The sequence below is a fragment of the Macrobrachium rosenbergii genome, chromosome 47 (assembly GCF_040412425.1).
Source record: "Macrobrachium rosenbergii isolate ZJJX-2024 chromosome 47, ASM4041242v1, whole genome shotgun sequence".
NCBI lineage: Eukaryota > Metazoa > Arthropoda > Malacostraca > Decapoda > Palaemonidae > Macrobrachium > Macrobrachium rosenbergii.
Window position 1 is genome coordinate 13,467,147 of NC_089787.1, and position 23,674 is coordinate 13,490,820.

The 23,674-nt window shown below is 40.5% G+C and overlaps 1 long non-coding RNA gene across 1 annotated transcript; it reads left to right on the forward strand.

Moving 5' to 3' along the window:
* The first annotated feature begins 1,480 nt into the window (after window positions 1-1,480).
* On the forward strand, window positions 1,481-23,322 carry LOC136830550 (uncharacterized). The gene is made up of 4 exons (XR_010850655.1): window positions 1,481-1,680; window positions 9,755-9,859; window positions 19,543-19,646; window positions 20,683-23,322. It is a non-coding gene; the product is annotated as an uncharacterized lncRNA (long non-coding RNA).
* Window positions 23,323-23,674: the final 352 nt, after the last annotated feature.

The window sequence follows — 23,674 nt, forward strand, 5'->3', positions numbered from 1 at the left end:
GGAACTTCAGCCTCTGGTAATATCCTGTGACACGCTTTGTGATCTACTTGTAGTTACTTCTTTCTATTCAGATCTGGAAGCTCAGAGCTGATCAGAGCTATGAGTTTAATCACGTCATTAAATAATTGTATTTAATTCTTTGCAAGTGGAAGGCTCTCTCTCTCTCTCTCTCTCTCTCTCTCTCTCTCTCTCTCTCTCTCTCTCTCTCTCTCTCTCTCTCAAATAAACTAAATAAATAAATAAATAAATAAATAAACAGTCATTGGCCTGTTGTATATATTTATTATGACACCAATAGCGTTGAGAGCAAAATCTATTGATTAACTCTATTGATAAAAAGTCATCAAAAGCTCTAACTTTTTGCTTAATATAAACCTATTCACTTGTTGTGGTATATATTATGCAAAAACTTTCAGTTTGTTTAGTCACCAAATTTACAGATGAAGACTCTAGTGAGAATAATTTCAATGCAAAAAATCAAGCGGATAACTGAACAGGCATTTCTGGAACACTCTACTCTTTACTTGTTTCAGTAATGAATCGTATATACAATACATGCATACGATACATTCCGCAGGAATGAACGCCAATTTCCGAAACAAGTTCAGAAGCCATTAAAGTATTTCAGTTCGTAATAAAAATGATAACAGTCATACAGAATAAATTGACTGGGAATAATTCGAAGCGTGTGCTGCACTGAGGAGCAAAATATGTTGAACACTCATTTAAGGATAATTCTGTATTTTAAGTAGGTAATTTAGACAGAGCAATAAATGAAACTATATAAACATTAATTGCTTTGAAAGTTGTATTGTTTCAAATTATGGAGAGAATTATCTTTGCGAAGATTTCTTTTTGGCAATGAGTTTTTCGAGTGGAGGATTCAAATCAATATGTGCAATATATTTCGATTAATTTCACATAAGTGCAAATTGATATTCATTTGCTCCCAGTTCGACGGGAAACCACCGCCTCATTGGGGAGCTGTATTGTTTCTTAGGATACCTGAGAACACGGAATTATTAACTCTTTAATATGCGTTTATTTTTATCAAAATGCTTTTTATATATATTTGCTGTTTTGAAATAAAACAGAAGTATTAATACCGTATTTCGATGAAAAATAATTGTACATATTTCGCTGATAATGTTTGGATCATTACTAAAACGCGTTTTACCGCAGCGTTGCCAATAGGCTTTCAAGAAAGGAATGGTGGGTTATATTTGGAAAGTATCTAAAGGCAGAATCACGAAACTACATCGAACTGAAACAGTCTTCCAAAGCCTTTCTTCAGTGCATACACATGCATGTGCCTGCTTTCACAAATCACCTTTTAGTAAAATAAAAAAAAATGTTGGAGAATTGGCAACTGCATTCCACGTCGTCTGCTCCATGTAAACCTGTCATTGGCCGTCCGCTTCGGTTCTCGTTAGACTCGTTGTTGTGTTTCTGTGAAAACTAAATACATGGGGAAATGGTGGATCGTTAATGGTCCCCATTATTGACTTCATACTGGAATAGTTGCTGATACGAGTGAGACCCAAGCAATCTAGTTGGTATTGACGACATTAAAAGTGTACTGTAGGCAGCCAGTATTTCCTGTGTCTATCAAAGGTCAGTTAAGACCGGCTAGCAAAGACGGTCCCTGTTTGGTCAAGAATGGAATATTTCTGGTTCAAGGTAAAATATGATAGAAGAGACTTCTTTTTGGGAGGTTCAGTTCGTAAGAAGGCACTAGACAACTAATGATTTATATTAATATTCCAGACATTTGACTATGCCAGTCGTATGCAGATATGAAAACTAAGGACATTTTAGGACAGGCAATTTGTCCAGGGTGTGCTGAGCATAGACCTACCCTAGTAATTTGGCTAGGCCTCTTCTAAAGGAAGATGTAACTTAATTGGCAAGCCACAAATGAAAATGTATTTTTCTGAACTTGAATTAAGGCACCCGGTCCTTCTCCAACATATGTCAGGATGTACTATGAGTTGAATTGCACACTGACCTATAAATCCTAACCTAACCCAACCTATGCTTCTTGTCCTACCTAACCTTTCCTAGTCTAAGGAAGAACCATGACCCAGACTCCCCAATATTAACTATCACTGAACCTTCAAATGACTCCAGTTCTCTTTCATAAGAACTGGGTTACATTTTCCTTTGATTTGAACTAAATTTTCTGCAGCCAAGTAAGAGATAAAAAGGTTTGAGGAAACTTCAGAAACAGAGAATCTGTGATAGTGAAAATCTGTAGCTCACAGAGTCTATACAAGTTTTGAGTGTAAGTAAATATAAAGGATTACACAGGAACTGCCTATTCCCACTGCCTAGCAGTTTGTTTCTAAATAGCATTTTGCTCTTGTATTCAACGTCGCTGTCATTCTGGGATATTAGATGCAAGTGTCTATTACTCATGTTGAGTGACACATCTAGTGCATAGCCATGATCTTTGTATACTAACCTCAAAGCTTGATATTTGGATTAGTGATCAAGAAACTATTCGCATTTCCATGTCGGTGGTATGATTGGCTCAACAAAATACAAAATGGGAGGAGGATGGTTTAACTCTCCTAATTCTCAGGTCGGGTCAGAGAAGTGGCATCATCATGGGTCAGATGTGATGTTTTGGGTAGTTATTATTGCTTCAAGGATATGATGGTTTATTGGAGTCATAAGTACTGGATTGCTGTAGCTACTGAAAAAAAAAAAAAATAAGATGGTTTCATCAGATCACTGAGCTAATCATAACTCTTGCAGGACTGGCCAGCCATGGCTTTAAAACTGGATCCACTGTTTCCCATTATTATTATTATTATTCAGGTGATGAACCCTATTCATATGGAACAAGCCCACAGGGACCATTGACTTGAAATTCAAGCTTCCAAAGAATATGGAGTTCATTAGAAAGCAGTAAGACACGGTAAGGGGAAATACAGAAAGAAAACATGTTGCTTAATAAAAAAAAAAAAAATAAATTTATAAGTAGATAAAGATGAATTAAAATGCAAGGTAAATAGCTTTAGGGAAGTAATGCATTGCATCCTTCCTTGAACTTTTGAAGTCCAATTGCACGACATCCTCAGGGGACTTCCACAGTCCAACGATGAAAAATTGACAAATAAGAGACAATCTGCTGATGGCTCAAGCCATAGCTGGTAATATTAGGAAACAGAAACAAATCACCACGAACTGCTCTATCTAAAAAAGATAAATCTCTGGCAGAAGCAGACATCCATACCATGGAACAGTATTCTAGTGAAGGAAGGACAAATGACCTAAAACAAGTTGCACTGATTTTATCACTTTTATAAATATATGAGGCCTTTCCTACAATACCTAACTTTGTGCAGCATTTGTTGACACTTTGATTAGAGGTTTCTCAAAAGTAAGATGTGGGTTAAAAGCTACACCTATAATAATTAAAACTTCTGACTTATTCAGCAGAGTCACATCGACTTGGAAGGGAGGATTGGGCAGAAAGTCTATGAGATCTGATAATCAAGAGAGTTTTTGTTTTACAGGAGTTCAGCCTCATACCCCACTGACTACACCATTCACTAATCCAGTCCATGTCCTGTATGAGACTAAGGGCAACTTCATTTCTCATAAGTGAAAATTTTATGACACCCACAAGTGTAGCTTCATTGGCATACTGAATGATCTTGTTTTCCAGGCCAACAATCATATCACTCCTATACAATAAAAATCACAATGGGCTAAGAACACTGTCATGTGGAACTCCAGACAAAATAGGTCTTGGTGTACTAAAGATCCCATCAACAGCAAGGAAATCTTGGAGTAAACCTAAAACATATCCACCCACTCCAACATTCTGAAATTTGTGATTGACTAAACTGGAAGCAGCACTAAAATCTATTTGGATTACTCTACACTCAAAACTCTTATCAAAGTTCTCTTGCAAATGGCATGTCAAATCTAAAAGAGCACCGCAGGTACAGAACTGCTTCCGATGTGCACATTGACTATCAGCAAACAATCCTTTAGATTCTACATATTTATATAGTGGCTTAAAAATACGTTTTTTCTGCAACTTTGGAGGGCACAAGGAGAATAGAAATTGGCCTGTAGTTGCTGCAGTCTGCAGATATGCCCCTCTTTGGAACAGGCACTGTATTGCTAAGCTTTTAAAACAAAGGGAAGAAACCATCAGGATCTTCCCCACCTATCAAGATTATCCAGAATTTTCTGAACATCCCTAGAGTGAAACACAAAATTTGTAAGAATAGGTTTGGGATGACAAGTATCAGGGAGAGGGACATCCTCAGCTGATTGCTTAGTTTCAAAAACTTGATGAAGCAGTTCTGCTTTTTCCTTAGGGCCAGTAACCAATCCACCATCAGCTATTAGTAGTGGAGGAATGAAGATGAGCCTAACCCAAAGATGTAGTAGATGATGCCAATTTGGTCCACCACAGATGAAACTAAGTAATTCCTTCAAGTTTCCTCTTTAAGGAATTATTGTAATTTCTCTCAGCGATATGATAAATTCTAATCGCAGCACAGCGAGACTCGACAAAAAATGGTATAATTTTTATTTGAATGATTTTGTCTCCATGTGTTGAATTTGGTCTGTTTGTCACGGTGAGCTCGTCTACATGTATCATCAAACCATGGCTGGTCATTTGTCCTGAAGTTAATGACTTTTCTAGGGACATACCTTATTAAATAGCCTTCAGCATTTCATTTAGCCTCTTCTTGGGATCTGGATCTGAAATAGAATCTGAAATATTAAGTGCCTGACATACTCCAATAATGCAATCCCAATTGGCTCTAGATTTCAGCCAGAATGTTTTTCAAAAGGTGGAATTAGAAGTGTACTGATTGACAGATATGTTCATCTCAATGGCACAGTGATCAGAAGTGCCTGTATATTCACAGACCTTGAACTTCACAGTAGCTGGAGCATCTGTGAATATGAGGTCTAATCTATTACCAGAAATTTTCATGGGTTCCTCAATTAGCTGAACATCAGTTTTTTCAGGGCCAGGTAATAAGCTCAGTCTCTCCATCAGACAGTCTCTAAAATTATAGTCCAGTTTTAGTATGCTTCAGTGACAACCAGATAATGCATACAATCACGTTCGAATAAATCATTTGGCTCCTGTGTGCAATTTAGCCAACAATGGTTGTCTTTTGTTAACAAAGAAATGCATACAGGGTATCACTGATGTTTGTCTATGTTGTGTAATGCACAGTACAGTATTTGTTTGTTCACCATTCCACATCCAGCTTAGGCATGGTATCACTGTACATGGTAACGGGGCAATGAACTTCCTCAAGAATGAAATGAATATTGGGAATGTGCATGAAACCAAATTAATGCATTCTGATTCATTTTACCTTGAATGCCCATGTACCAATTAGTTATTCCTCTATATTGTGTAGATATTATATCTGTTTCGGCTTCTTCCAGTGCCACTGAGCTTGAGTCTTCAAAGTTAGAGACTTTGTAATGCTCTAAAGTGCCAGGCTCCTTTTTTGGAATTATTGTGACATTTCTCTTATTTTATCTTTTGTTTTGCTTTGTACTGTACTTGATGTTGCTTTATTTATGGTTTTGTTTTCATTTGGAATGGATGGACATTTTAGTTTGCTGAAGGTTTGCTTGCCAAACATGGGCGCATCACTTACTTATTTTAGGGTTACTTTATGTTCTAGTTATTAGTGTCATGACAGTTAAAGTCAATCAGTTGACAGCTGAAAGCTATTTTGTGTGTTTTCACAATTATGAGATGGTAATGATGATCGTCTTATCACCACCTGGATATATATGAATGCAGGTCATGTTGGAAGAGTGCAGGGAGCTCCTTCACAAATCTGTTTGCATCAGGTTCCATCTTCAATAGGGTTAGGAAGGAAATTAGTTTTCCTCTTGAGTTGTGTCTTGTGCAGTTTGTCTGAATTCCTATCTAGTCTGCCTTGTCATATTTAATTCCGATGTGCTGGGCCTTCCTACAGGTTTTTGTCTTGCTGTTTCCATTTATGCTGCTTTTACTGACTAACTGTTTTACAGCCTTTCTTATGATACACTTTAACCATCAGTCTTTGAGAACCATACCGAAAGTGTGGTATTGGATTATTTTCTTTGTTATCTCGATATATGAAACTGAGTTCCCTTCTTGATGTTTATGCAAGGACTTGTACTGTACATCCATCAGTCCAAGAATTTCTTGTTACAGTAGACCACAATTCAGCCACCCTGGAAAGGTGTGACCAGTAAAAAAGTATTGCTTGATGCGAGGAACTTAAGAATCAAGACTAAATTAAATGCTTCAGTCCCCATACTGTCTACTTAGTTGCATCCATGCAATATACATCTCATATTTTGTTAATTCTGTAGTGTTGAAGTTGACTGTGTTAACCATATTTAGGTTACTTCATTTGACCAAAGAAATGAAAGCCAATGTCTTAGGTATACATCCCATCACAAAATGGAACACCGTTATGTACCACACCACAAACAGCATACTAAAGTTTTTAAGTTCTGATGGGGTCATGAATGTTAACTGAATATTTTTCAGTCCTCCTATCTTTGCTATCGACTGAATAAAGTCAGCATATGTTATAATTTATGCATTGTTATAGTGTCAGGATATGTGATTTGGTAGTCATCAGTCTCATACATTTTGAATTGGAGAATAAATAGTGGGGAAGGTATTGCGTTCCTATCAAGATAATCACTGCCGTATTTAAATGTTTGGTTATGCCTATGTCGACAATTGTTTTGTTTGTTTGAGGTTATTTTAGAAAAGTTTATTTTGGTGAGTGGGGCTCCCAAATGTAGGCAGCAGCTAACTATAATTATAACTATGGAGACCGATAGTTTCATTACCGGTCAATAGTGCACCTGAATTTTGAAGGTTAGTTGGTTGCCAGGGCATGAAAATAAAACATCAGGCCAGTTGGCTGCAAATATAGTATAGTGTTTAGGTGTCATGCCCAGCAATTTTGTCTTTACACTCTAGATGTTTTGCTAGAACATTTAATTTTGGAGGGGATTAGATCACAAAAGTCTTTAAAACCATCTGACAAAATCTGGAACACACAAAAAAATAGAGGCAAGAATTCTAAGCAGGTTAATACAGATGATGAATGCAACATGGATGCCAGTTCTAGTCATAATAGGAGCCAAAGAGATAATAAGCAGCAGACCCATTTCAAGCTGGTGAATTCCTGACCAGCTTAGTTCCAGTTGGTGGACTCCAGAATACAACATTGATAGCAAAATCTCATGCTGCCTGTGATCCTAGTAAACTTGACAAATTAGTAGACATGGAAATTTTTCGGTTTGATAATGGGAAGTCTTGGAACGAAATTTAGGATGAAATTAGTAAGACTCAGGTGCCATTGACAAGAGGGTTGTACAAGTCCATCAGTGTGAGCTATTCTTTCTTTTCTTTTTTTCTTTTAACGTGCTTTTATTCCCATTTTTGTATGGGGTAAGCACGATGCCTTCTTTGAAGGACTTTTTGATTTGGCTTTGGGGTAGACCTTTGGTCTCGATCGAATGCCCTGCCTGACATCGCTTAGACCCGGTGCGTATGTTTCATGTATCATACCAGACCCAACGCCCTTTCTTCCCAGCAGCGAGAAGTTATTGCGCTGGGTATGGCGAGCGTTCGAGACGTGTGAGATGTTTGTTATGTTTTTAGAAGGTGTTGTAGTGGCTTTGTTTTGTGTGTGTATTTAGTCTGTAACATCCATTTGCTTTTTAAGCAAACCTATCCGTTGATTACATATATAATCCCGGGATGTCTACACGGATAGCAAAGTGTCTGCCTCTCTGATCAGCCGGCTTATGGATTGAACCCATAAGACCTCTGAGAAGTCCGAAGCTGCTGCTGTAACCGACTGAGCCATCGAGGCTCTATCAGTGTGAGCTATTCTGTAGACCACATATTGAGTTTATTTGTATTAAAATGTCAAATTTCTTTCTGTTAGGAAAACACAAAATGTAACTGATTAATCCTGTTCACTTTTATACTATATTTCATAATTTTACTAGCAGTCGTGTCTTTCATATCTTCATTACTGTACTGAGGGTATGGTAATGTCAACTCTGAATAAAGTCAGCATGCATTGTAAAGTCAGTTCTGTAAGTCAGAGTAAATAGACAATGATTTGGTAATTCTCAGTCTCATATAATTCTATTTTGAGAGCAAGAATAGGAGAGGTGTTGTGTTCCTACAAAACGTAATCACTACCATAATTAAATCAGTGTTCATTCATGAGTATATGGACAGTTGTCTTATTGGTATTGAGGTTATTTGAGACAAGTTTATTTATTTGGTCTCTCAAATTAGTATAGAGAATAGTTGACTACTTACAGCCAAGAAGTCTAAAAAAGTTTGATTATCATATCCTGGCAACATATAGTTCACCAGTAAACCTGAATCCATTACATTAAGTTGCCAGAGAGTGATAATGAACTTTCAGCACAGTTTGCTACAGATACAATGTAGTGTTTAGAAGTAATGCCCTGCAATTTTTTCCTTGTATGCTAAATGTGTTGTGTAATATTTCACTGTGATTTGACTGGGTTACAAAAATCTTGAAACCCACCCTACAAAATCTGGGAAAGTGGAAAAAAAGATAGTGACAACATGTTTCTATGGGAGCATAAGAGAATGAGGCAAGAGTTACAAGCAAATGGCAAGCAGGTAGTCAAGCACATCCAATAGATGATAAACTCACGAGGATGCCTGTTTTAGTCACAATAAGAGCCAAGGAGATAATCAGGAGACCCATTTTAGGCCAACTAGTTTAGTCCTAGTTGATGGTGTCTAGTTGTACATAATACAACATATAGTAAAACCCAAACTGCCTGTTAATTCCAGTAAGTTTGGCAGAACAACTGGCATGGAAATTTACTTAGTTGACGATGGGAGTTCTTGGTCTACAAGGTTCTAGCAAGAAGAGTTGGCATTCCAAAATACTTGAGTGAAAAGATGGCATAAGGCATGGTATGGACTTCCAAGTTGGCCAAGACTACTTGCATTTAGGTCACATTAAAGTTCCTAGGTTGTCACACTTCTGAAAGACCTTGACTGTTAAAGGCAGGAAGCATTTTTCATCCCACATCACAGTGCTGAATAAGAGGGCAAGTTGAAAGGAGGGAAGTGATGCTCATTCTAACTAAATTAGGAGTTTCTGGTCAAACACTCTTTGAGGGACAAAAATAAAATATCAGAACCTGAGTTGATGCAGATGCAGATGTGGGGACACTGTCAACGGTCTCATGAGCTCTATGCTTAAAGAAGAGGTTATTGAGGGACACTGTGGACAATGTGGATACACTGGACAGGTCAGATGATATTGCTTCATTTATGAAAGTTCATGTTTTCATATGAAGGTTGGACAGCCTCTGTCCAGAACTCCCCTAAATTTTGCTTAATGATGTATAAAAAAAAAATTGGTATTACAGCAAGCAGGTTTCATTCGGATCCTTTGTAGAAGATAAGGTAACAACATAGAAAGTTTAAGGTTTACAAGTGACCTTCACTAACGATTTTTAGAAAACAATGGTGTGCAACCATGAAATCAAAAAATACCTTAAGCAGGTTGTTAGTTCTATTTGCTATAGATTTCCATCAGACCTACATCAGGGAGACTGCTATGAGAAAATAGTTTTTACTTGTTCATGATGAAGTACCTTATATTCTTGGTAAAATGTGTCTGTGGAAATATATGTAACTGCATTTTGCCTTCATAAAACTTTATTTATATTTCAGATCAGTCTGGCTCAACAATTACACAGACTGCAATAATCAAGAGTGGAGGCAACAAAGAGGTCCATTGCGTCCTGGTCTCATTCCAAGGAAAAGCCCCTACACAAAGTAAGTGCCATTTTTAGTCCCTTTGTTGTACGTCGAACCATCTTAAACAGCATACTGGGAGTTCTATTGTGCAATTTTGTAATGTGAATAGTTTATTTGTAATTTCTCAGTGTGCTATAAATCAAAATTATTTTCTGATTCTAAAACTTCTTTGTTTATTATGTTCTATTGCCTGAGATATGAATGCTAATGTGTATATTTGAGATACAAGGTCACCACTTTAACCTACATGAGTAATATTGGCTTGTATTTAAGAAATTCATTGTTTTGTTCTTACTGAGGGTAGCATTTCTAATTACTGAGAAATTGAGAATTCAGGTGTAGTTTTAGGAATTTAAAATTTACACTTGTTTTATCAGTGGAATATTTCCAGTCTTTCATTTAGATAATATCTTTATTTTGTGTTCAAAATTTTATGTTCAAGTTTATTGGATTTTCTTGGATTCATTAGTAATGGCTGATAATTGGGTAAAAGACAAGGTTTGCTACCTAATACTAGGAGTGATACCTGGTTTCTAGAGAAGAAAATCATTACAGTCCTCTGCTCTTATAATGGGTACAAGCTTTTGGTTATCGAGAAAGCCAAGAGTTAGCCGCCCCTAACTATTTTATTTAACATGACCTCATGTTTATTTCAGCTATGTCTCACTTCAATATTAGGAGCACTGTTATTCATCGAACATTTCTTGGAACTCTGCACGTCAGTATTTTATTTCTGTTTTGTTTCAGACCTTTAGGAATAAGACTAAGTATGAGGGACATTACGCTGTTGTTGGTTTCTTCAAAGATGTATATTGCTGGAGGTACTAACTGAAGCATCTTTAGCTATGTTGTTACTGGAGCTTTATGTAGTTCATATATGACTGACAGGTATTGCCAATTTTGAAAAAAGTGAGCATCTACAAGAAACTGGGGATTGGCTCTTATTTAAAGGTAACAATGAATGATTTATTTGGTGGTTACTTGTCTAAAAAGATACTCAAATGGAGGTTTGACCATCTGTCACCTACCCTATGTAGCTCATCTCAAATTTTCGTGTTCCCAGAAGAGGGAATGTCTAGTGGTCATGGTGCCCATGAGCCTAAAATTAATTAGAAATTGTTACTTCTGATGGAACAGCTCCAAACACTCCAGTAGAACGACAAAGACTGATTAGAGAGATTAGTGATGTTCCGAAATGAGTGAGGGAAAGAACTGTGAGGAGTTAGACTCTTGATAAAAGAATACCTTTGTATTTACCAATCCTGGTGCTGCCCTTTGACTTATTTCTCGGCAAATCTCTATTTATGATGGGAGCAAATGGAAAAAAGAATTTGCTATGATGCAATAGAAATACAACAAGTACCTGACTGACATGCCTTCTGAGCTAGCTATGTAAAACTTTAGGAGGACTGAGTAGGTTTGAGTAACTAGAGGTATTTGGACTTGAACAAACAAATACAATTTTGTTCATGAGACTTACCTGTCAGATATATATATAGCTGTATTCTCTGGTAGTCCGACAGAATTTCAAAACTTACGACACACGCAGTGGGAGATCAAGTGGTTAGTACCCATTCCCAATAACTGGGAGGCGGGTATCATGAACCATTCCCATTTTCTATTCAGATTTTCTCTGTCGCCGGTACTGTAAACATCTGTTTTCAGTACCTCCGTCTTTGGATTTCGTAAACTTGGTTGTCGCTTAAGTATTTGTTTGACTTTTGGTTTTTTGACTTGGACTTGTGGCTAGGCATACGCTATTGTGGACTGTTTTGGATTTTGCTTTGTTTTTACTTGGATTAAGATGTCTGAATCTAGTTCTGCTAGTTATAGAGTTTGTTGTGTGCAAGACTGTAAGGTGAGGCTACCGAAAGTTTCGGTAGATCCTCACACTGTATGCTCGAGGTGTAGGGGGCGTGTTTGTTTGTTTAATGATCGATGCAAGGAGTGTGAGACTTGCCTGATGCTAGTTGGAAGACTTATGATTCCTATGTGCGGAAGTTAGAGCGTGATAGGATCAGGAGGTCTTCCTCCAGGAGTGTATCAGTGAGTAGGAGTCAGGGTAGTGTTTTTTCACCTGCTAACCCTCCCGTAGTCGTTGCTATTCCTAACCCTGTGGTGTTGCCCTCGAGCCCCGAGGTTGTGTCTGCGGAAGGGGATGCCCTGTCTGTAATTATGTCTTCCATTCGTAACCTGGAAGCTAAAATGCTCGCTCTTCAAAGTGCTGTGAAGTGCAGTGATAGTGTTTGTGCCCCTAGTGTTGTGGAGGGGGCATCAGATCGGCCGTATAATGCCTCGAGGCCTGGACCTCTGCCGGACTCCCAGGACTCAGAGAGTGGGCAAGTCGAAAGCCGCAAGAGGGTTACGCGGACCCCCCACCGATCTGGCGTCCCTTCGGCAGGACCTGTTGACACTTCCCAGGCTGCCAAAGATCGTGCTCGTGCACGAATCCTTAAGGATTGCTTCTCGTCCCCCGAAGCTTCCTCCCCACGTCAGGGGTGGAGCTCTCAGAAGGACTCTCGCCCTTTGAAGAGAAGCTTCAGAGAAGGGGACGCTTCACGTCCCTTTTCTCGTGACGCTCTTCGCTCTTCTCCGGAGAGTTTTGACGCCCTCCGCCGCAGAAGAGGACCAGGACGTCATCGGACGATGACGCTTTTGAGCGCCCGGTCGCTCCAGGAAGAGAGCTGTTGCTTCCCCTGTGAGAAGGAAGAAGGCGTCCCCTTGCCCCTCGTCTTCTCACAGGATCAGCCCTTCTCCTGAGAAGGAGACTTCTCCTACTCGGAAGCTTCTGCTAGACATTCAGCGGCAGTTGGCTTCGTTTATTGCCCAGAAAGAGACAGATCCGTGTCGACGTCGGAAGGATTCCCGACTGCCGATCAAGAGGTCCAAGCCGTCTACTTCTCCTTCTCCTCGTTCGTCTTCTTCTCATGCTTCGCCGCCCTCTAGAAGTCCTTTGGCTCAGCGCTTTACTGGTCTCAGCAGGGATCGCCAATTCCCTCTTTCTGACGCTCTCCGTGCTGCTAGGCTTGACGCCCCTCATTCTGGCGCTCTGCATTTTTCTCGCCATGACGCTTCTCATGCTGCTAAGCATGACACTCCTCATGCTGCTCGGCAAGACACTCCCCTTGCTGCTTGACCTCGTCAGGACGCTCGTCAAGACGCTTCTTGCCGAGATTTTCCCGACCCCTCTCGGACTTCTTCCAAGCAGAAGTCCCTTTTGCGAGTTGGACTGCAAGGGCTTAGACCTCCCGAGTTTCTCCAATCTCTTCGGTTGCTCCTTTGAAGAAGGAGACCTGTCAAGTGCATCGAACCTGCAGTTGAGGAACAGTCCTCGACTTCATCAGCTTCTTCCGATTACCAGGTCTTGACACGTCTGCTGAAGGACTTGCTTGGGGACAAGTTTCAACCCTCTGCTCCTCGCCCCCCTTCGCAGTTAACCTCATCAAAGTCACAGAAGACTTCAGGTTTTGTGAAGATGGCCACGTCTCTCTCTACGAAGAGGGCCTTTAAGAGAGTTCAGGAGCGGATGGACTCCAGGAAGGCCCAGTACAAGACTTCTTTCGCCCTGCCTCCGTCAAGATTGAGTGGGAAAGCGGGGATTTGGTATGAGATGGGAGAGGATGTTGGTTGGAGAGTTCCTTCCTCTTCCCAGGGAGACTTCGCCAGCCTTGTGGACGTTCCTAGGAGGTCTCTCCTTTCGTCAGCAAAGGTGTCCTGGACGTTGTCTGAAACTGATCACCATCTGAAAGGTCTCTTCAGAACAATGGAGGTTTTCAACTTTCTGGACTGGTGCCTGGGAGTCCTGGACTTGCAGGCTCGAAGCCCTGACTCCATTAGTCTGGGAGACTTATTCAGCGTCCTAGCTTGCATGGACAAGGCTGTCAGGGATGGTTCCGAAGAGCTGGCTGCCCACTTCTGTACGGGGCTTTTAAAGAAGAGGGCCTTATACTGCAACTTCACTGCGAAGTCGGTCTCTCCTTCACAGAGGGCAGAGTTGCTGTTCGCCCCGATGTCTAGCCATCTTTTTCCCCAGTCCTTAGTCAAGGATACTGCCGCCACTTTGCAAGAGAAGGCTACTCAAGACCTCCTGGCCCAGTCTTCTAGACGTCCAGCAGTCCCTTCGACTTCTTCCCTTGGGCAGGCTTCCAAGATACAGAAGCCCTTTCGTGGAGGAGCTTCTTCGAGATCGTCCTCTCGAGGAAGAGGTCTCTCCAGAGGTAGAGCCCCTTCCAAACCTAGGGGCAAGAAGTGACTCTGTGGACCTCCAGACACCTGTTGGAGCCAGGCTTCTTTCCTTTGCAAGAGCCTGGAGAGAGAGAGGGACGGACAGCTGGTCCCTCGAAGTCATCGAAAAGGGATACAAGATCCCATTCCTCGACTTACCTCCGTTGTGCACGAAGCCCAAGGATCTGTCGCCCTCCTATCAGCAGGAGAAGCAGCAGATTCTTTTCGACCTGCTCGAGCAAATGCTCGAGAAGAGAGCTGTGGAACAGGTCTCAGATTTACAATCCCCGGGCTTCTACAACAGGTTGTTCCTGGTCCCGAAGCAGTCAGGAGGATGGAGACCAGTTCTGGACGTCAGCAGGTTGAACCATTTCATTCTGAAAGAGAAGTTCAAAATGGAGACGTCCCAATTGGTTATAGGAGCCTTAAGACCAGACGACTGGATGGTTTCTCTGGATCTCCCGGACGCCTACTTTCACGTCCCTATACATCCTCTATCAAGGAAGTACCTGAGGTTTGTCCTGCGGGGACAGGTAATCAATTCAGGGCTCTCTGCTTCGGGCTAAGCACAGCCCCTATGGTCTTCACGGTGTTAATGAGGAATGTGGTGAGATGGCTTCACCTTGCAAGGATAAGAGTCTCGCTTTATTTGGACGATTGGCTCATTCGAGCCTCGTCAAAGTCGAGGTGTCTGGAGGACCTTCACACGACGTTGGATTTGACGAAGTCCCTAGGACTTCTTGTGAATTTCGAAAAGTCCCATCTTACCCCGACTCAGTCCATTGTTTATCTGGGGATTCAGATGGATTCAGTGGCTTTTCGAGCTTTTCCGTCACAGGAAAGACAGCAGCAGTGCTTAGACAAAGTTTCAGCCTTCCTGCGGAAAGAAACATGCTCGGTGAGGGAATGGATGAGTCTGCTGGGGACCATTTCATCGCTGGAGAAGTTTGTTTCCCTGGGGAGACTGCATCTCAGACCGCTTCAATTCTTCCTTACAGAGAACTGGCAGGACAAGGAGGATCTGGAAGTTTCTCTGAAGATCTCGCCAAAGGTGAAGGATCACCTAAGGTGGTGGTTCGATCCCTCAAAGTTGGCAGAAGGCGTTTCTCTCAACCTTCAGAACCCTGACCTAGTGTTGTTTTCCGACGCATCCACATCGGGATGGGGAGCAACACTAGGGGGGGAAGAAGTGTCGGGCACATGGAGAGGGGAACAGGTGTCCTGGCACATAAATCTCAAAGAATTGGGGGCGATTCAGTTGGCCTTACTTTTCTTCGAGGAACGAGTCACAAACCGAGTAGTCCAGATCAACTCGGACAACACCACGGCCCTGGCATACCTAAAGAAACAGGGAGGAACTCACTCTCAGTCCCTGTTCGCTTTAGCAAAGGACATCCTGCTGTGGGCCCAGGCACGGAATATTACGATCCTCACGAGGTTCGTTGCAGGTGTGGAGAACGTCCGTGCGGATCTTCTAAGTCGGCAACTACAACTGCTGCCGACCGAGTGGACCCTGCACCAAGAGGTTTGTCAGGGACTGTGGAGGCTATGGGGACGTCCCTTGGTGGATCTCTTCGCGACTTCCAAGACGAAGAGGCTTCCTCTTTACTGCTCCCCTGTACTCGATCCAGGAGCTATTTCAGTAGATGCTCTTCTCTGGGATTGGACAGGGATGGATGTTATGCCTTTCCCCCGTTCAAAATCCTCGGAGAAGTCATCAGGAAGTTTGCGTCGTCGGAAGGGGCAAGGATGACTTTGATCGCCCCGTTTTGGCCTTCGAGAGAGTGGTTCACAGAGGTCATGACCTTCTTAGTGGACTTCCCGAGAACACTGCCCATGAGAGTCGATCTACTCAGACAGCCCCACTTCTAGAGGTACCACAAAAACCTCCCCGCTCTGAGCCTGACTGCATTCAGACTATCGAGAAGCTGGCCAGAGCGAGAGGTTTTTCAAGATCATTGGCGCGAGCTATTGCCAGAGCCAGAAGATTCTCTTCCAGTAATTTGTACCAATCGAAGTGGACCGTGTTCAGGAGATGGTGTAGGAAGAAGGGCATTTCCTCTACCACGACCTCTGTGAGTCAGATAGCCGACTTCCTCTTGTTTCTGAGGAGGGAAGTCAAACTAGCGGTCCTGACTATCAAGGGATATAGGAGTATGCTATCAGCCGTTTTTAGGCATAGAAACCTGGACCTGATTAACAACAAAGACCTTCACGATCTATTGAAGTCATTCGAAACCACGAAGGTGCCTCAGCAAAGGACTCCTTCTTGGAACTTAGATGTGGTGTTACAGTTCCTGATGTCCAGTCCTTTCGAGCCTCTCCATTCTGCGACATTGAGGAACATTACCAGAAAGGCTATTTTCCTAACCGCTCTAGCGACAGCGAAGAGGGTTAGCGAACTTCAAGCCTTCAGTAAGCATATAGGCTTTAAAGGGCATAACACCGTTTGTACTTTAAGTCCTACATTTTTAGCAAAAATCGAGAACCCTTCTAACCCTTGTCCCAGGAGCTTTGAAATTAAGGGTATGGCTGAGATTCTGGGTCAAGAGCCAGAGAGAGTCCTGTGCCCTGTCAGGGCTCTCAAGGTCTACTTGGACAAAACGAAGGAAAGTCGAGGCCCCTCGGACAATCTATGGTGTTCAGTGAAGAGACCGGACTTACCTATGTCAAAGAATGCACTGGCGTTCTTCCTGAGGAACACGATTAGAGAAGCCCATTTATGCTGTCAAGACACTGATTTTAAACTTCTGAAAGTCAATGCTCACGAGGTGAGGGCGGTTGCAACTTCAGTGGCTTTTCAGAAGAATATGACACTCAGTAACATTCTGGGTGCCACATTTTGGCGTAGCAACTCTGTGTTCGCTTCACACTACCTGAGAGATGTGAAGACGACATACGAGAACTGCTGCTCGCTAGGACCATACGTTTCCGCAGATACAATCTTGGGGGCAGGGAGTGACATCCTATCCTATAGAAAATGGTTAGGAAGTGTTTTTTATGGTTGTTGGGTCGACCGCCAGAGGCGGACTTCCCACTCTTTAGCTTTAGTTTTGCTATCCTAACTTAGTTAGGCTTGGTCAGGTGGTTGTTTTTACTTCATTTACCCTCATTGTATGGTCAATATGGTCTAGTCACATAGTGGTCACGCCCCCGTTGACAGATCATCTAGAACTCTCCAGCTATACAGGTCACTACCTTGCTGGAGACTCTAGTAAAGCAGAAGCGGACTTGGGTGACAGTAATCATGAAGTCAGCTGTGCTAACAGGTAAGGAACCAAGGTGTCAATCACCTACATGTATTGTGTTTCCTAAATCCTATTCTGTCTGTACCCACCTCCAATGGTGGTATTCAGCTATATATATATCTGACAGGTAAGTCTCATGAACAAAATGATATTTTAATGATAAAATAAAGTTTATTCATACTTACCTGGCAGATATATATATTCATAGTGCCCGCCCCACCTCCCCTCAGAAGACAGTGGCACTAGAAAATCTGAATAGAAAATGGGAATGGTTCTGATACCCGCCTCCCAGTGGCGGGAATGGGTACTAACCACCTGATCTCCCACTGCGTGTGTCGTAAGTTTTGAAATTCTGTCGGACTATCAGAGAATACAGCTATATATATATCTGCCAGGTAAGTATGAACAAACTTTATTTTATCATTAAAATATCATATTTATCAGCATGTCAGCAGTAATACAGCAAGTTTTGAATAACATGATCTCCAGCTATTTTCTATTCCCATTACATTGAGATCAAATCATCATTTAAAACATGAGGAATAATGGAGTGAATTTAACGGTATCATGGTACATGCTACTCCTTTGTATTGCGCCTTGTGAAGTAATCCAAACATGAGCTGCCTGGCTCGGTTGAATGCTTAGCAGTGTAAGTTCTTAGCCCAAACCACGTATGTGTTCTGAGTGTACTAAATCCGGTTTATACTTAGTACGGGTCATGTCAGGATTAGCAAACCCACTCACATCAGGGTTTGCTATTCTTTACAAGAAGATTATTGGGTTCGTTATTCTTTACATGGGAATAATCGGGTTCGCTGCTCTGGACATGAACACTTTGGTACCAGACATTTGATTCCCCAGGGGCAGGTACTAAACAACGCAAAATTCATTTGACCCCCTAGGGGCTAGTACTAAACATGGCGAAACAGTGTAGATGAATCACTGTTTTGCCATGTTAAGTACTAACCCTCCTGTGGAATTGGAGTTCGGACTGGAAAGGGTTGACAATTCTTTACATGGGGATCATAGGGTTTGCTGTTCTTGACATGGAGATGTTGGGTTCGCTAATCTTGACATGATCCCAGTGTACTGTACTGGTCTGTCTCTGTTGGTGTTCTTGTCATTTGAGTAGTTTGCCAAGACAGTTAGGTCACATAACTAACTCATAAGGCTGGCCTGAAGTGTTTTCCCTTGAAAAGGAGACAAACATGGGTGAAAAGTAAAGTTTAAAAAATTTGAGAACTTGGTTTTACGAGACAAAAGAGTAAAGTAAGAAACTTGAAAAACTGAAAGCATTGTAGTTTGAGTCAAAGGTTCACAGCCAAGGGCTCTTAGTGTGGTCTTCTGTTCGCCACACAAGTACTTTGCATTCAGTCTGTTTCTGGTCAGTCGTGTAGGGGATTTATACAATATTGCTCTATATATATTAGTACATACTGCTAAGACATCTTATGGTTTCAACTTGTGCTAATATAGAGAAAATATAACAAATAAGATGTTTCTAAGATAAAACACCAATGAAGATACATTTGTTTGGAACAAGATAAAAAGGACATTATTGTTCTAGTTGAGAATGTTACCACAGACTAGAACTGCAAAGTGAAGGAGAGAAAAACAGCAACCAGAAGAGGAATACATATATAAAATACAGTTGAAATACAATTCAAAATAAAGAAACAAATCTATATGTGAAGAAACATCTGGGAAGAAAGGCTCAGTGCAACTGAAGCAGCTGGATATGACAAGCATCTGAATCTACAACAACACTGATAAGATGATACCTCAACAGAATAAAGCTGCAGATAGTATGGAGGTTCAGAACAGGCTCTGAGAGAAATAGTGGAAGCTCCCATTTGAAATGAAGCTCAAAGAAGATGGCAAACATGGTATCTTTTTGAAAAAGGAAGCAGTCACTTTTGAGTAATCCATGGTGGGAGGTGATTATTCTGAGGCACTGGTGACATTCTGAAAGTGAGGAGTGTGCAGTTCACTAGACCATCTTATAAGTAGAGCTACATCCATTTTTGTGTCTATAGAAACCTCTTGTGATAATTTGTTTCATATAACTATTTTATTTTTATTTGTTTTCATAATCACCTTAAGCTAGCGGACGCTCAGTAAAATTTCTTAGCTTGTGTAATGATATTTTTATTACTTTAATATTTCTGTTTTTTGGGGTATGCCAGATCATGTATTTAAAAACATTCGTGTGTTCATTTCCATTTGTAGGTCTGTAGCTCACTCCCAGGAGCAGCCAAGTTTATATACCCCTTAGATGCACTACCAGACATTTTTCAAGCAGTCTACAATCCTCTGAAAGACGATATCTTATGGTGAGTATTGTACTCCTGACTTAGTTTTGCTATAAACACAAGCAATGGCTGTCTCTTCTCTTTCTTCTGTTAACTGCTTCCAAAACCTATCCTCATTTCTTTTCATAATAATTTTGTTTGTGTTGTACAGTGCTGCTTATCATTTCTCAAGCATGTTCAGTCTAGTGTTTCTTGTCCGTGGACTGTTTTTCTCTAGCTTTAAGCACAGATTTTTCTGTCCATGATTTCATTTTTAATTCCTATATATTAATTTGATTTATTAAGTAGGCTTTAGTTGTAGAGGCACCAGTGTATATGTCCTTCATTTTATTTCCTCTTTGCCCTGACAGCTCTAATGTAGGTTTTGTTGTTGTTATCTTTAATATGTGACAGTACCTAACAAAATGGCATTTAACTTTCCAACCAAACTTACAAGGACTAAACAGACATCAGTGAATGATAAACCCACTAAAGAGTAATGCAGATAAAACCTCAAGAGATTAAGATTAGGAGATGAACATGAGATAACCTACGCACATAAAAATGTGGTAAAGTGAACAAAAAATATGAAGATAATGGTGCAGTCCATTTCAAAGTAACATTAAAGTGTCTCTTAAACTTTTAAAAGAATTAGCATCCATCAAACACCCAGAGAGGCTGACCCACAATTTTATAATGGAGGTTCTGTAAGACTTGTGGCGATAAATAAGCTGACATCAGATATTAGGACGCTCCCTGAAGAGTTCCTTCTTCAACAAGAGGTGAAATTTGAAGCCAAGTTAAAGAAATCAGATGGCCAAGTGGGAGACGTTTGTGAAGATTACTGTATGAAAGTTGAGACATAAAGTTGATTATACAGTTACTGTACATATTAAATGTGATTCAGATCTTATTGAAAATATATTCCTAAAATATAATGCATGAGCATTTTGAAATTTGAGCAATTTTTGTATAGAATTAGAGGACATGGATAGTAAAAGCATCAGTCTTTCCGTGTCTGAATTATCAGTCAGTGTTCTTAATGGTTTTACTAAAATTTTGGTTTTTTTCTTTTAAGGTTATTTTACAGTTAAAGCTTTCCTCATAACAATGAAGAATTGTCGGACAGAGAATTTCGCATAATTTTTTGCGTCGTTTAACAAGCAGTCAGTCAAGTTTTTTCCGATCTGTTACCGACCTTACATTCATGGAAAAGTTTTTTCTCAAATGAGAATATTTTAACGAACTATAATTTCTTGTTGCTGCTTTTCAGCATTTTATAATGACTTTAATATCTTTACATCAAACGGTGGGATATAGTTATGTGTGTGGGTGATATGTTTGGAGGCCTGATGTTTGTTAGTTTTTTATGATTTTTCAAAGGTACCTGTGTACCTACGTAATGATGATGACTTGTAAGGTGCCTGGGGATATGGAAAAAAATTTCTTGATACTGCCTGATTGCCTGACCTTTAGCCGTGCTGCCTATTGACTGATAGGTTCATTCATTTATTCATTATTAATTTATTCTTCTTTTATCAATATCAGAGTCTTGAAACCTCACCATTTCTGGCAATTTTTAAGCAGTCTTGCATCCAAGGCTTAGTCCCCTGGACTAGGAAGGGTTTGTTAGTCTGTTTCTTTAATAGTTTCAAAGTTTCTGAGTTTTGTACAATAATTGTTTTGATAATGTCATTTTTGAGACAGAACCCTTAAAACGATGCTTTGTGCAGAGCATCCTTTTCCTTCTGTGTGGTCTCATCTTGTAAAAGTCATCAGTTTATATTCAGATTAGATAAATGACCCTAGAACACCACCTTTCATAGCAGTGAATGTTTAGGGGCTTTGGCTGAAGAAAGAGAATGAACTGGTCACTTTGAATGAAAGTGCACACTATTTGGAGGGAATAGAAACAGTCAGAAACTGAAGTTGGTATTATTAGGTAACTTAATAAAACTAACTAGAAAGTGTCAAAAAGTAATACAGTACTGTACTATGATGTTCGTGCAATATAGATGGTGCTCGAGATATTGTATACTTGTAAAATATCTGGAATATTTGAATAGAAGAAGCAATATAATTACATTAGGAGTTCATGACAATTGACTTTTTAAGCAATTGTAATAACTGTAATTTGTACAGATGCCAGCGAGCTTAATCACTTAATGGATTGCAAGGGGCATATTCATTTTTGCATAATTTAATGTGCCTGCAACTACAAGTATTTTCCATGGGGATATGTATGTGGTTCGCCTTTAAATTACTCACATGGTGCACTATAGGCACTGCTAAACGGTGTTTGCAGCGTCCTTTCAGTCCCTGGCTGCTGTACCCACATTTTAGCCTTTTCATTTACCTTCATTCCCATTTCCTTTCTTCCATCTTGCTGTCCAACCACTCCATTCCTTCTTTTCACTGTCTTAAACACCGAATGGCTGAAAGTGCCCCTTCAGTGCTTGGCTTTATAGCTAAAATTTTATAAATCAAATGACGTTAAATCACATCCCGATATTGGCATTGTATCAACGTTGGTCAGAGTTTATTAAGCAATTGCTCGAAAACCATGTAACACTGATTTATATTTTTTAGGACGTCATTAGCAAAATATAATTGTGATTCTATAAGAGTTTTTGCCTGTGTAGATCAGTTGGGAGAGCAGTTTTACGTAAATCAATCAGTTACTCTTGTAAGATTTTATCACCATAAGTTAGAGCTTGGTTGGATAAGCTACATTAGTCATCAGTCATTATTATTATTATTATTATTATTATTATTATTATTATTATTATTATTATTATTGATGGTTGTTTGTTGTTAAAGACTAAGCCAGCACAATGCCAGCACGGGCTCTTGCTGTCAGAGCAGCCCGTAACAGTAGATGTGTTCTGTAAAGAGATTAAAGATGGTGGTTATAAAAGGAAGGAAGAAAGGGACAGGCAGGGTTACAAACCCTCTTAAACCTTGTGGTACCCATCAGTAGGAGAAAAAGTTCGACAGCAGAAAAGTCCTGACTGAGTTGTAGAAGACCAGGAAGGAAAATGGAAAAATTGCAGATTGAGAGAAAGTATGAAAATCTGAGGAGGATACTCCGAATATTTCACTTACTCAGGAAAAACGAAAATTTTTTATGTGAGATTCAAAAGAGCAGCTGCTATTCAAAGCAAACAGCAGCTGCTTTGGGCCGAGGGTTTTGGATGAGGTGAGGTTGTATACATTCCAGCAGTGTTCCTCTGTCGACAGGCTTTCCTGTCAGTTTCTCAAAGAGAATGAGGATTCCTTCAATTGTGACAGTTATGCAACTGTCATTGCCTGTTATGGCACTCTCTCGGCTGGCCTGGCTGGAACATCGGAGATGGAGGGAGATGGGCGTGAGGAAAAGGTGAGGGAAGGGAGAGTTTCAGGTTTGGAAGGTGGAAAGGGGTTTGGATCAGAGGGAAGGGAAGGTGCAGACACTGTTTGACGTGGCTTTGGAGTGTAGTCGACTTTTCTTCTTGGAGTTCGACGCTGCTTCAGTGGTCTAGGTGGAATGTGCTGTGATGATTCTGGAGGTGACTGCCGAGTTTCCTCTCGCTGCTTCGCTGTAGGAATTAGCTCTGACAGTTTGGAAGGTGGAGGAGTGCCCCTCATTCTTGTAACTCTTTCAAGCCTGGCACTACAGTGCTTGTTCCATGCATGGTGTTGTAGGGGCTTTCTATTTGACACAATTGGTGCAGGATGATGGGAACAGATCTGAAGGTTATTAAATGAAACTCTGACTTTCCTTAACCTAATTTATTACCTTAATATTACAGTGGACTGAAGACCTTCAAACAGAATCTTATCCTAGTTTTATTTACTATTTGCCACAGTTTATCAGTTATCATCTTTAAATACTTAACCTAACTTATCTCCTACTTACCACTAAAGTTTATCAAAACAATCTTCCTATACTTAATATTATCAGTAGTCAAAATATTATCAACAAATAATCCAACTCTGGCATATACCCCATTCAAGTTCCATATCTTTCTCAGCACTTCATCTCAGAATACTCCAAGATAACCACGAAAGTCAACACAATTTGGGGATCA